Genomic DNA, 16,324 nt, shown 5'->3' on the forward strand with positions numbered 1-16,324 from the left:
CCGCGTTGAAAGAACTGGTCATCCATTGAAGCGATCCACGAATCGATCAAGTTATGTCTCCAATTCTGCGTCTTCGAAAACCTCCCTCGTCCACCGCTAAACTGGTCTGCGAAGTCAAAATCACCGTTCTTGAAGCGTTGAAACCATTCTCGGCACTTTCTTTCATTAATAGCGGCCTCACCATAGGTATTCGAGAGCATTCGATGAGCCTCAGTCGCAGATTTCTTCATGTTAAAGCAGAAAATCAAAACCTCCCGCAAGTGACGAGAATTTGGCTCATAAACTGACATGTTTAATCGAGAATAACTTTATGATGCCGACACAAATCGACTAATATTTCGATGGCGTTATGTTTACAAATTCCTAAGCTTATTGTATGACATCTACCATTATTTATTTCGACTAGCACTTACCGCTACAGCCATCTATTGCAAAACGGCAGAAGCAAAGTTGTACGCCAATACAATTTTGGAATCATATCTAAAATTACAGTTAGTGTGACGAAATGATAGCAATTGGTGGAGGAGAAGTGCATAAAAATTATGTTATAGACAATTGCTATTCCCTGATAAAGGACGTGTAGTCCAAGAGGACAAGTTCATACTAGAAGCAAACAGTTTTAGGCTAAAAATCGACACCAAAAAGATATAGCGTAATAGGAAGTCAATTGTTAAATCAACATACCTGATCACAACTTAAAATGTCTAAAATCATGGCGTTTGCACAAAAATGTGCAGAATGTTACTGGGACGAAAGAAAATATAAAATCCACTAATGGCAGAAAAAATACGATAGCACTAAAGGTTTTCAAAATTTTTTCATGTAAGGCCCCAATCTGAGAAAACAAATGAGTGAATTTCAATGAACTGGTTGTTTCGATATTATACTACCTATCGGCTATCATAATAATTCAGTATATTTATTATAATATTATAATTATTATTATAATTAGTATAATTTGAAGTGCATCGTATCCAAAGAAAAGGTTAAAAAATGATCATCTTGCAAATATTTATATTTCCTTGAAATTTCAAGAAAAAAAACATTGAAAAATCATCTGCATTTGGTACAACTGCAGTGAAATATTCAGGATTATCCACATAAAAAACAAAATGTCTTTTTGATTGAAATGAATTTCCCATTACCCCCTCGAAAATAATACGAATTGAAATAGTAAAAATTTAAACACGAATTATTAATGGCAAAAATTATTAACACAATACATATAAACACTTATTATTACGAAAACGTTTACTAGAATAAATTCAAATATTTGAAATAACAAGAATCTGTCATAATTTGTTAATAGCGCTACCTACAGTTGACTAAACGAAACTCAACTAATATTCTCAAAATTGACAAAACAAAATCTAATCGGTGCATTCACCAGGTTTTAGATATATTACCACAACCACAACAAACTGACAACTATCGACATTTGTAGCTTGTCAAACCTAACAAAACCTACCGTCCCGAATGGAACAGAAACAAACCAACTGGACAAAACCGCAGTTAGTCAAAAACCCATGCAGGGTCAATGCCGCGAGTCCTTTCAATTTCAGACCGTGCTTTCTGTCCCCATCTTCCTGTCTTTCTGCTCGGAGTTATGACCAGCCTAGCGGCCATTGTTCCTCGGGCCATGTAAATTCACTGTAATAGTTTCCTGCCCTCGGAAGTAGACTTTTAGTCCGAGTTTTAATTTCATCCGCCAGTAAACCGCCAAAGCCCGGACCGGCCCGGAAAACATCGTGCAGTTTTTGTTTTAATTAGTTCCGTTCAGAAAATTTCGTATGGTGTCTTGCACTCTCATTGTGCACATGCTCGCTGTTGTGTGCGAGGCTTTAGGTGATTACTGGCTTTCGTTTCGGTTTTTTTTTCGCAGGACTTCGATGGTTTTTTCCGTGCTGCGAGCGAGAGGAGTGTTCACTATACGTGAAATAGACTGTATTAGTGAGGTCAGAAGCGGTCTCTTGGCGGGAGAAACTTATTTGGATTTTATAATATGGGAATTTTATGAAGATACAACTTTTTGCTTAACACAAACTATTCAAAAATGAATTTTCGTACACTACATCAATATCGAGCGTAACAGTTCATACCCGATGATTCTAAATACAGGGTGTTCCAAAATTGGAGGTGAAAAGAAAAATGAGAGATACAATTTTAAGAAAATGATTACACATGATTACAATAGTTTATCGAATATTTATTAATCTTCACCACAGATTGGATGGTAAATACTTAATTAATTTATTCATCAAAGCTTACTAACTAGAGATCAATTACTGGATAATTGTGTCCTTTTTTTTCTAGAAAATCTAAAATTACAAGGTATCAAAAAGTGTAGTATTGAACCAAAGTGTCAGTGATTCACCAAACCCTGTATCTCGAAAACAAAGCATTTGTTGCAGTTTATAAGACTCTTCTTCTCAAAATGATCCTAGGAATTTGTCATATTTTATTCGCACATTCAATATTCCACCGTGTTAAGAAATTTTCTGTAGATTCTCCTTTCTTTTCAATTTTCAATCATTATTTATCTGGTGACCAAGACAGAACACATTATTGTAGCATTGTTGCTGAGGTGAGGGAATTTAAGTTCTTGATATTGAAATATTCGAGTAATCGTCGTCTGGATTTTTGAAGGACTTGATAACCTCTTTGAAAGAGGACTTTTTGGCACCCAAATTTGACCCCTAACATCAAGGGTATGTTGAAGTTTTCAAAAAGGAAGAGTCGTCAAGGATTTCTTATTATTTTAGAATTTTTTTATTTCACCTATTTTTTCACCAGATTGTTCTATATACATTTTGTTTTCTGACACTTTTTTCTAAACCTTATATCAACCGAGATACGGCCAATCAAAATCAAAGGAATTTCCTCCAAATGTCAAAAATTGGCAAAAACCAAAGGATTTGACCCTCTCACTGACAATAACAAGCCTTTCTATGGTAATTATAGTAACTACTCATCAATATCGACATATTGAACATAGGGAGGTGGAGGGGGAAGGTAGCTTTGACTAAAAGCCTATGTTTATGTGAAGAGTAGATATTTCAATGTTATCGTGGCATGTTATCACCTCACTGTGAATTCCTATCAACCCATAATTATTCTGAACGTTTATGATCAGATCAAATGGGTAAAAACAATGAATAATAACCACGAATTAATTGAAAATAATGATTGTATAGAACCCGAAAAAAGTCAAAAAAAGTTGAGGTTCTTCGGCCCTCTTCAAATTAGCACAAGGTCATCCCACAACACCCCCGGACAATCTGTAGAAGTTTCATTAAGCTCGGAATTTTTTCCAGCAGACCCCACTTCTTTTGCTTTGACTACTGGACTATAAATTTGATCGACTATATCTCAATTGATATTAGTATTACGAAAAAGGTTGTGAATACAAGATTGAAGATAATTCTATGATCTACAACTTCAAAAATCAACGTTGTGGTCGAAAACTACTTCGTTTGAAGGTAATGTGCAAAAAAGTCCGGAAATATTGAGGTTATTCGGCCACCATCAAGTTAGCACAGGGTCCTCGTGTTGGATAAATTGACAGTCATGCCACAGCACTCCTGAACAACCTGTAGAAGTTTCATTAAGTTCGGAATTTTTTCCAGCAGACTCACTTATTTTGTATTTGTCTACTGAACTACTAACATAAAGTTATAATCAGTTTTCGATTTCAGTAGACATTTTTATTTCAATCTTTTTCCCCTTCCATTGGAAGTATTAGGAATTTTGTCCGGAATTTAAACCAGAAGAAAGTAATATGAAAGTAAAAAGTTTGACTTTCAAAAAATGGAGTTCTGAGTTCTTCGCCTACGGATTTATATATAGGTATTGATGCCTTAAAAGAATTGCAATTGCACAGAAGATCCAGACGAAAGACGTTTCTTTAATTTCTTTCTTCAATTTGCCAAATATTTGAGTGTTGAAAACTTACATTGCTGTGAGAAAAAATACAGTGTATTACACAATATTTCCATTTATAGTCCTCAAAACCAATCGATTCCGATCTACATTCGAGAGATTTTTGTTTCAAACGAGATTAATCAGACCTTTTGTTAATCCCACGACCACAATCCGAACCTGAAGAACGCTTCACCCCTCCCCTCTATCATTTGTAAGCAGCTTGACGCACTTGAAACTCACCGGAATCCTCTTAGGCACAAGAGATCATCTAGCTACGGAATTGTTGAGAAACTCTTGACGACGTCTCCAATATATCTGAGTCACGCTGACGCCACCTTCAAAGAAGATTCCTTCCGAGGAAGGAGTCTCAACGAACAATTAACCTAAATTGGAATAAACCACATTTTACGTGCTTTTACAGCCGTCGAAGAGACCTGGTTTTCCGATTCCGAAGGTGTAGGCCTGCGGTTTCGTATCAGGGTTTGGATTCAAAGGGGACTCGAAGCAGTTGGGATGAACGTGGTGGGGTTTAATCAGTGCTGCCCTCTTGAGGAGATAATGGAAGCTTGTAGGGTGCTGTGGATGAGTCGAGGACAATTTGGGTACAATTGGAAGATTGCGAATTTCACGCAGGAGCGCATCAGTTAGGAATCGGCATGTGTCACAAAATTAGAGAATGGAATTTCAGTATTTTTCCTCCTTAAATGACCTAATACTGAATAAGACCTAGACCTTACCAACAAAAATATTTTTTTTAGTTCGACAATATTCGTATAAAGAGTGATACATGTACTCCAACGCTTCTTTAACGTTACAATACATTTTCTGCAGAAACTCTTTGCTTTCGAAGTGGGTTTTAACATCGGCAATCACTTTTTCATTAGAACTAAATTTATTTTGCTGGATCATTATTTTGAAGTCTGTAAAAAGCTGGTAATCACCAGAGGCCAGATTTGCAGAATAAGCTGGGTATTCAAGTGCTTCGAAGCTCAGTTCACTTTGACCATGATTTTCATCGATTTGTCATAAGAGGTATTGTCTTGGTGAGAATATTATATTGTGCAACAAGTAGGGAAAGTAGAACTTTTCTCACTAAGCGAAGTGTGAGCAAAGTGCCGTGTGGAATGATATTTTTCACATTATGTGAAATACATAGTTTTGAAATTGAGTTAGATATGAAGAATATGCTTCTTTCCATAGCATTTGTAGGAAAATAATTTGCTATTTTACAACTGCTATGGCAAGTAGCGTATTCTTCAAAGCCTACTGAATTTCAAAACTTTGTATTGTTGATACTGTGAGAATAGTCATTTATAATACAAATGCAGAAGGCATTGGTATTCCTCCACGATTTCAAAATTCAAAGACAAGCCATGAAGTGGCGTATTTTTTATGAGAGGTACAATGTGCCTTTTGTAAGAGTATTATACATCTTTTTCTCTATTTCATTTTTTAATTTTCATTGAAATCGATGGAATATTTTCATTAATATCATTGGCAGAGCAGTTTTCTGTATCACAAAATTGACACATAATAGATCCAGGTAGGAGAGGTAAGTCGCCGTTCAGGCTTGTGGCGCTTGTGCCACAAACTTCCATGCTCGTGAGAAAAGTTGAACTTTCCCACTTGTTGCACAATATACCTATTATTTTCTCTTGGATTTATTGACTCAATCCAATAACGTTATGTGTTATTCTCTGTTAATTGTTTCACCTTTGTCGAGACAGTCAATAAACAATATACCATGCACGTCTCAAAATACGAATGTTATAAACTTCTGAGATGGTATTTGAAATTGTTCTCGCTTCACACTGCTTTCACCGACTGATTTCTACTCAGCTGACATTCTCTTCGACTCAGGATTGTGATGAATTTATGTTTCATCCTCTGTCACAAATCGACGCAGAAAATCTTTATTTCACATAGACAACTCCAAATAGCGTTGGGAATCGAAGATTTTGCTTGGTTAGCAAGCGCGGCACACATTCCGAGTAAAGCTTTATCATGAACGAAATTTCACACAGAATAGTCAATAGGTACACTACTTTCAGATATTTTCAACTCCACTGCAATCTCACCCTACTATAATTTATCACTTTTTTGATGCTTTTTTGAACAACTGCCGAATTTGTACGACCAGAGCATTCAGAATCGTCTGTGGTTCTTCGACCACATTTGTTGAGTAAGCATAGTCTAAATAGCACATGTCATGCCATTATTTTCCTTACACAGATTTTTTTCCTATAATATAACAATGTGTCAGTTTAATGAATATACAAAAAAACAACAAATGTAGCGCCATTCAACCTTCAATTTCTCAATCTAGATTAAATTCTTATAATGGGTTACATAAAACTTTGATTGACCGATCAACTTGTTGATTTCAATTTATAATCTATGGGAGTGTCAGAACTGAAATCGAACACAGAAATGACCTAATTGAATAAATCACCACTATAAAAGTTTCATAAAACCCACCATTACTGTCTGAGTTAATTATCACAAGCATCTTTTGATGCTTGGTACTAACGGAGCAACGTTTCAGACCCTTTATTTGAGGGTCGGCAATTCGGCCCAGTTTGCTGGCCATCTTCTCATATTTCATCCTTGATTTTAAAAAACAACCTAATGTTGTTCTTCCGCTCTGCTGTGTTTGCCAACATTCTCTGCAATAAAAATCTCCAAAATGTGTTTACTAAGCCGCCTGTATAATAAATAATACATGGCAGCCCAACCAATATGAACATAATTCCCTGATACCGTCATTGAAAGAGGTATAAAAAAAATACATATTTCACAAAGACGAAAATTAACACTACCTCCGCTTTTGAATGACATATTTGAAAGCCGATGTTAACACATTCAGCATAATATGGAAAATTCCTACGATTTTGCATTCGGATGTTAAATGCCAAATATTTTCAACGGAACACATTTTTGTAATCCCATTTATTTTTCGAAGCAATACTGAACACATTATAATATAGAAAATCGATTTATTAAACTATTGATATCAGAACAGACATCCAGTAGATCACAAAAACAATGTTCGTATCATAATGCAAAGTGTAGATTATTGAATAATCCAAACAAAAATAAATAAACTGTTAGTTGTTCTATACCTACTATATATATATGTGTATTTCGATATTTTCGACTTTAGTATGAGTGTTTCTGTTTTTCTGTTTTATTTTTTTCAAACCTTGGAAACACTTGGTGTAATATAATACATCACCTGAAATATTGCAATGTTCTTCATTTACCAGAATTATTATTTTTTACGCGTGATTGCAAGATTTTTCATGGGAAGAGAAAAGTTCTGTATTAGCATCGTATCAAGTGGTGTTTTTTTTGGGAGGGGTGGTTATGAGGGAGGTCATGTTTTTATTGATGCTTTTTCAACAGGAGCCGAAACAATTTTTGTTTCATGCGCCAAAATTACTCGCGCCGGCCCTGAGACCAACAAACCACCGCTTCATAATCCCATCGTACGCTCCCTGTATATTATACATAAACGATTTACCGTCGAAATCGCAGAGTAAGCTCTTCATTCCCTACAAAGAAGTCATTGTGAACGTAACGAGGGGAGCCATGACCTGACATTTTCAATTTCACCTCTCGATGTAATTTTTCGAAAATTTTCCTATTAAACCGATTGTGGTCTCAAGCTGGCAGTGTCACATCAAAGAGTCCCGCCGACACAGAGTGCTCCCGGTAAATTGAAATTCTGTCGGTTGAAAGCTGAACTTGAAAGCTTAATGGAAGGCACTGCCTGATGAATTGACCAACAAACTGTGTCGCCTCAGATATGGCATTTGTCTATACTGAATACATGCGGGATAATTCAGGTTACGATGCTGCACGGTTTCGGGATAATGGAATTATCTGGAGCAATTTCTGTTCGATTATTTCCATCAGAAGGCACATTGATGATTTCTTTCACGTCCGTTGAATGGAATCAAAATGACATTGTTTCAAGAGTGAAGATACTACATACTTGAGAATATGTATTTGGAAACGGCGACAAAAAAGATCGAATCTCCTCATGTTGCCTGAGGATTAACCGTTGCTTTAAGAAGCAAGGGCGTAGATCCTTTTTTCTCTTTGGGGGTTACACATGAATAATCGAGAATAAATACTTCTAAAAGGTATATGGAACACAACGAGTAATATTTTAAAGCTAAAGTTTACTAGAGTAAACCAACTTACCTGATCCAGTTGAAACGAGGTATTTGTCATGATATTTGAGCCATCACGCATACTCGCCAAGCTGTCATCAGGATTTTTAGTGATATATTGAATGAGTATCGTGAACGTGAGGGTAGACATTTGAACGACATTATTTTCGAATAATAAATTCCCAAAAGAGTGTATTCGACAAATGGCTTATTTTTGTCGAATCCTTTGTTTGGATAAAAACCTGTCAGTGGCAGGTCTATTTTTTGACTTAGCTTCGGCATTTGCTATACTCTAAGGGCGTATTCCTGGACTCGTTGCGTAGTTACCTACGTGAATGAACTATGTGTATTAAAATTGAACAAAAGTTATTCCGAAAAATCATGATATTGGCCTTGGAGTTCCTCAGGGTTCCGTTCTAGCCCCCCTTTATTCATATTGTATATGGATGATTTGCCTGTGAAGTTAGCTTGTTTCTTAATAACGCTCTTTGCTGATGAGGCGTCTGTGGTGGTTTCTGACAGTCCTGAGGAGCTTCGGAGTGCTTCTGAATTTATTATGGGGGGATTTATGAATTGGTGCCCTTCCAACAATCTGATGATGAACAATGATAAAATTGCATGCATTTACTTCTTTATAAAAATAATGAAATTAGTGCCTTTAGTTTGAAATACGGAAACAACATTATCATAACATCAGAAACATCGTCAGAAACTGCTAAATTTCTTTGAATCTATATGTGGATAGAAGTTTAAGATGGCCTACTCATATTGATCTCTTGCGTGAAAAATTGAACAGTTCAGTTCGGATCTATAAAAATATCAATCTTTGCATCATCATCATCATCATTATTCAGATCTCTGTGTTCACTGCTGGAGATAAGTCTCCTCATTTCTGCCCATTCCTTTCTGTCATTAGCTCTTTGTTCTAGTTGTTTGCCTACGTCTATAGATCGTTTGTACAACGTATAGGGTGTCTTCGCCTACTTCTTTTGTCCAAGCGCAGTCTCCACTCGAGCATCTTTTTCGTCCATCTCCCATCGGTCGTTCGTGCCACATGTCCAGCCCGCACCCACTTAAGTTTACTAATTTGCAGAACTACATCTGTGACGCCGTTTGTGTTTTTTATAATATTAATTCCAAGAATCTCTTTTTCATATTCGCAAACCTTTCTGTCACAGAATCAATATCGGGTTCAATTCCCCCATTCATGTATAATAAGGCCAAACATGCCAATGCTTCCCGATCTATTGGTGATCTGAGCCAATTTTTTAACCTCTTCCATGTTAAAACACTCCCCTCAGGCATTACAGAGATCATATTCAGTGCGCGCAAAATTATGGAACAAATTCATTTTCTCAGAAGAAAAATATTTGGTAACAAAATCCTGAAACAGGTCAATTTTCGTTTCACTTTTACCAAATTTTTATGCATTTGAAGAATTAATGTTGCACTCTGTGCCATCCCCATCAACTCTCTAAATTTTTTGAATAGGGAAAGTGGGTCATGTGGTACTTGTTTGGCGAGGTCTTTGTATCTTATTTACAGGCGTGCAGAAATTTTCAAGAAAAAAAATTTTTTTTGGCACCTGACTTGCCCTGCAAATAATAGCAAAACTACGGACTGTGATTCAGGAGACGAAGGGGAAACGTATTCAGCTAGATTGAGCTGCCGACAGCTAAGAGCAGAAGTAGAACTGTAGTAGATTTGTAGAGAAAAAATTTTATCATAGGCATAAAATGAAACCTAGGAGAGTTTTATACTACTTTGGATGAACCCCCTTGATAATCTTCCACCAAGCAAGATGCTCGCTTTGTAAAAACTGAGGCATGTGGAAGTCGTGAATTTCCACTACATGATAATTGTTTTGGCGAATTTCATGACTTTGAATGATTTTTCTTTTTTATTTTCGAAAATTTTTTTCAACATTTTGCTAGGTCATATTCAATCATTTTTTTGACGAAACATGTTAACCTTTATCATTTCAAAACGAGTTCATAGTTCTGAGCATTAATGGGTTGAATTTTATGTTAAACCAAGACAATAAAGGATAAACAATACAGAGACCAAATAAATGTTGTGGATATAGAAAATCTACAAGTAATTGGGCCTTTGAAGAACTTCCTTCATCTTTCCACTGACAAATTAATTCTTAACATACCTACAATATTTAAAACTTGAAACGTGATGAGATTAATACAAAAAACCGAAAACATAAGGCAAGTGTAGACCGATGACGAATGCAACATTTTTCCTCTCAATAAACATTATTCGATCCGTTTTCTTCTCAATAAATATTATTTACGGACCGAATGATTTTCATTAAGAAGAAAAATCCAGAATTTTCACGAGAGAAGAAATCAAACAGTTATTTTCATAGCCCCAGGTGCGAAACTTTTGATGATGAAAGTTGCTTTATTAATCGGAATTGGCGGAGCTTGAAGGAATAATGAGTTGGTCAAAATGTTTTCAGGCAATTATGGAAAACAAGATAATTTTAACTTACTCACAGGATAGATATTTTGCAGTTTACCGGGGTTTATTTGATTGATATTGTTAGGCAATAAATTCACTGACCCCAAAGGAATTTTTGGAAACTTGGACAACCCTTGTATAATCGAAATATTCTGGATTCCTCCAAATGACTTTGGATATACTATGACTAAGTTAATATGAAGTGGTAACTAAAAGTACTGTTAGAAACTGAAACATTTTTATTTCCTTTATGTTTATGTTACTCATAATAATGAAACGAATAGAAACTGCTGAACCCGAGGCTGAACCGATCATAATGATTTTTATTGATTGTGTAATATCTATCGCAACATCAAAATAATCCATAAAAACAGAATTAACAATCAATAGTCCTTTGGAACTAAAGATGAAGATAAATCCATTATTTTTCCAATAGATAGTTTTAGTTATCTGTATCTCGCGTTGTATAGGTCTGATTGGGTTCCACTAGATGTTGTTAGAAAAATTAGATTTTGTACTACAACAATTTTCGTGACACTTTTGTGACTAATTGACTTATTTTATATTCAGCACATCAAAGATGGACAAAGGAAAAATTGGCTATATTTTACAGTTTTTCTCCAATAAAGACCTATCCTAGCCATTTGCTAGGATTAACGGCCAGGAAGGTTTTGCCGTGTGTTTGGTAGGAGTTCAATTTGAAATTGTACTTTTTGTATTGAATATTTGAATAAACTCATTTAATATTATTATTATTATTGGCACGGAATTATACACTCTGAGCTGCTCCTCTAAAGTACAACTGTTAATTCGGAACTATACAGTGCATCCCATTTTGGGTGAGACAGCCAGGTTTCTCGCTTGTTATTTAAAATAGAGCCTTGAGGTTTTCACGTTCCTTTCCTACTTTTTCGTGAAACTCAAGTTGGTCTAATCAGATTTGGCATAACTGTTTCCGTTCAAGAGATACAGGGTGATTTTGGAAATTGATACTTTTCGGACCCCTCCTTTATCTCCGAAGTTATTAGGAATAATGCTGAGGTGAAAACTGCGTCTGAATCAGAATTCTGCGTAGAATCCAGTGGCGTACTCAATTTTTTTTTCGGGGTATGGTTTTGAAGATTCAACACAAACCTATAGTTTTTTTAATGGAACACCCTATATATCATTACTTCGTTGAATTCGCTATTTTTTTCCCTTTAAAATGATGTATGATATATTTAAATAGGATGTTCAGAAATGTTAAAAAAACACTAAAACTTCAAATAATGATGATTTTTCTGTTAATGGGCAATGGATTTTCCATAGAAAAAAGAATCAATTGGATAATTTTCATTTGTGATTTTTATTTATAGTAAAGTAAGCAAACAAAGATAATAAACTCATCTCTAACATGAAAAACAAAACGTATTTACCTACCTAATAGCAACACATAAATATTACAAAAATTCATAAACATTGCACAATATATTACAGATTAAACTGTTCAAATTGCTGTCCATTTTCCCCTAATACACAATTGACAAAACTTTTCAATACGCCTGAGTGCATTTAATATTATAAAAGGGCATTTTTGTAAATCCTGGAAAACTGCCTCTGTTGATGCACGAAATTCGTAGGGACTGTTGAGTCTTTTACTGTAGTATATTTTATGTATTAGGGAAAATGGACAGCAATTTGAACAGTTTAATCTGTAAGATATTATGTAATGTTTATGAATTTTTGTATTATTCATTTGTTGCTATTAGGTAGGTACCTACGTTTTGTTTTTCATGTTAGTGATGGGTGTATTATCTTTGTTTGCTTACTTTACTATAAATAAAAATCACAAATGAAAATTATCCAATTGATCCTTTTTTCTATGGGAAATCCATTGCCAATTAACAAAAAAATCATCATTATTTGATGTTTTAGTGTTTTTTTAACATTTTTGAACATCCTACCTACATAGTATCATACATCATTTTGAAAGGAAAAAAATAACGAATTCAACGAAGTAATGATATATAGGGTGTTCCATTAAAAAAAATATAGGTTTGTGTTGAATCTGCAAAACCATACCCCGAAAAAAAAATTGAGTAGGTACGCCACTGGATTCTACGCAAAATTCTGATTCAGACGCAGTTTTCACCTCAGCATTATTCCTAATAACTTCGGAGATAAAGGAGGGGTCCGAAACGTATCAATTTCCAAAATCACCCTGTATCTCTTGAACGGAAACAGTTGTGCAAAATCTGATTAGACCAACTTGAGTTTCACGAAAAAGAAGGAGAGGAACGTGAAAACCGCAAGGCTCTATCTTGAATAACAACCGAGAAACCTGGCTGTCTCGCCCAAAATGGGATGCACAGTACTTCCGAAAATTGGGACGTCTGGATGAAGCAATCGCCCAAAAAGGGCCAGCTTTGGCCAATAGGTAAGGAATTGTGTTTTATCAGGACCACGCCAGGTCACACACATTGATAGTGACTCGCCAGAAGCTCTGGGAGCTTGATTGGGAGGTTATTATGTATCCACCTTGTAGTCCGGACCTGGCATTAAGTGCTTACCATCTGTTCCTGTCCATGGAGAACAATTTTGCTGGTAAAAAATTCGCTTCAACAGTGTGAAAATTGACTGTCTCAATTTTTTGCCAATAGGTACGAGGGCTTCTACGAGAGAGGCAAAATGATATTACCTTCAAAATGGCCACAAGTTATCAAACAAAACAGCGCATATTTGACCTGAATCGAAAAATTATAATTGTGGTACTTGATGCCTTGTTCACTCCTTGTCTGACACTTTTGCAGTAGCGTATCATATTTCGATTAATTTCGAAATTATCAATTCATGCTCAAAAATAGTTACAGTATGATTCATTCATAAAAATTCTTTCGTGTTACAAAAGCGTCAATGTTTTTCTCGGTTTAATGATTTAGCTTTTGTGAAGTTATGAAAAAAAGATTCTTGATAAAAAATTCAACAATCAAATCAGGATTCTCCACGACTATGGCTAGCACACACAATCGGCTAGCTCGATTGTGATTGGTGACACTAAACTTCCATCTCTCTTGTATTCGGGATCGAGCACAAATGTTCACTTTCCGTCCCTTCTAACTATATTCTAAGGTTGAATCTAATAGTATTCATAATAAAAATCTTGAAAAATTTATGTATGACGGTCATGCAACCAGATATATAAATCCCACCCAACCCTGCATACTTTCCTGATAGGAAAAGTTTATTTGACTAATAAAGTTTATTTGACTATAAAAACAAAATGAACACTTCAAATAATATTGTACAAATAAACTGAAATAAAGAGACAGAGGCTCACTTCTAAGAAGCTCACCTGTTAGTCTCAAAAAATATGATATGATATGAAAAGATATGAAAAATAATGTCCCATCTATCTAAGGATATGCATCAGTAGGTGATTAATTCACTGAAATATTTTCTCGTACATTCCCCTCTTGAGACGAATCTTTCAGATATTAGCTTTTGCTGATGAAGAAACCACCCCAGGGGATGTTAGACGTTCAACTCCTGATGGAAACTTCAGATATAATAAACATATCTGAGAATCGATCATAGCATACTTGTTTCCTAATATGGGGAACTATTGGCCCTGTATTCTTGGGAGGGGAGAGGGAAGACGGATCCCGCGGTATCTGCTCGAGTCGACATCTTTGTTTGAGGAGGCCTTGGGCCCTGGTATGTTATTGTTTCCCATAAGGGCACAAACTTGGAGGCTATCTATTCTGTTGTTTGTTGGTGTTTTGAAGTTGTCTAGTCTAGTTTTTACGACTGAATGCTGTTTCAGTTTTTAGAGTTTATTGAGGGATAAAGAGACTAAGTAGTTTATGGCAAATTACCTCGTTCACTGAAATTTAGTGGTCAATGACAATAAAATCATAAAACAGTATTATCCATATAAATGGCTTCCCAACAAGAGGTTTCATTTTAAATAGTCGGCTATCTGGATAGCTATCACTTTCGAAGCTATCCTGTTTCGCCATTTGACGAACAAAAACTACGGCATCACTAAAAACGAAAGATATACGTGTAGGATCCAGTTATTGTTCCCTGTAAATAATTGCGATGGTCAACCGGATGCTTGAAGACCTATTAGTTTCTTCTAGTGTCGAGGGCATGACAGTTTCAATGAATATACAGGGAACGAATTGTTATTGTACATATAATGTAAAAAGGATGTGTTATTATTCGAGGTGTCGAAGATATGTCATGGAGTTGTAAATCTTGAAGAGATTTACTGGGTGGTGTTGACAGTTCGAAGACAATACGGTCGTACCAGATGTGTCACATCTGTGTATCAGATTCTAGTCAGTCCTTCGAGAATTTTCGATTTCCAGAAATCCGCGAAGATCTTTGTGGGCGGTACGGCAAAGCTCTTATTGGTCTAGGGGATGGTACTTTCCCTGAGGGTGTGGTCAATCCGAAAGAAGGGAGGTCGATATTCGAGACAGCGTAAGTTCCTATCGGGAGTTCAAGTGGAGACGAAGACGAGTAGAGTTCAAGTTAAGTCAAAGACGAGTAGAGTTCAAGTTAGGACGAAGACGAGTAAAGTTCGGTCTAAGTCGAAGTAAGAGTAAGTTCTGTCGGTTGAACTTAAGACGTAAGACGAAAATACCGTTCGCGGACTAGATTAAGAAGAGTCGCGAACAAATCAAAGACGAGACGACCGAAAACTTGAAGTACGACAAAGACGTGATAAACAAAGACGTTTCGAGTAATTAAAACTAGAGTTAAAGACGAAATTCTGTACCGTAGTGAGAAACTTGTAATTAGGACGTTATTAGGATCTTCTCAATACTGAGTTTGTACTGTATAATTGTGGCTTCGTAAATAGATGTAAATAATTCAAAAGAGTTTAATTATTACAAATCCAACAAAGTCACGGAGAAAAAGACGAAAGGACAGGTAATCGAATCATACCTCTAGATGATCGATTAACCAAGCCTACATACGTTCTGACAAATTATTACAATTTTTATAATTCACTCAAAAATGGTGAAACTTTTGCAGTTACATTTAACACTATAGCACTTTCGGGTCGTCTTGAATTGTTTTCTCGACCGGGCAATAGTGAAACTAGTAAAAAAAAAATTAAACTGTTGGGTCAAGTTAGTGAGATGAAGAATATAAAAGGCTGCTGCAGATTACGTTCTTGAAATACATCAAAATGATTTTCATCGAAAACTCATGTTCTGTGATAAGACCTATTTTCTCCTCGGGGGCTACGTTAATAGGCAGAAATGTCTCATTTGGGTCTCGGAAAATCTAAGAAAGATTGTTCAAAACCTCTCCATCCTCAACGTGTCTCTGTTTGGTGCAGTCTTTCGACGTATTGTGATTGGACCTCGAAAATGAGGCTGGTTTTGATTTTTATGGTAGGAATTGGAAGCTATTGATGTGGACGACGTTTATTCTCAACGAAACTACGTTAGGTGAAAGAACATCAACGAAAAAATCGCAAACTTTCAAGAAACGTTTCCTGGTTTTATCATTTTTCGAAGGAGTTATCACAATTGGCTACCGAGATCTGGTGATATAATTCCTTCACACTTTTTTCTTTGAGACAATTTGGAAGAAAAGTGTATTGCTCGATCGGAGTAATAAACATAAACAGAGGAAGCATATGTCATTTTCTCTAAGCGAATTTTGTCCCCAACATGAACTATCAACTTTGACAACAGGGACGCGAAAATGAAAATATATCAGTGATATGTTTATTTATTTAGTTTTGGTCAATA

This window comes from Harmonia axyridis, chromosome 7, assembly GCF_914767665.1.
Source record: "Harmonia axyridis chromosome 7, icHarAxyr1.1, whole genome shotgun sequence".
NCBI classification, from domain to species: Eukaryota; Metazoa; Arthropoda; class Insecta; order Coleoptera; family Coccinellidae; genus Harmonia; species Harmonia axyridis.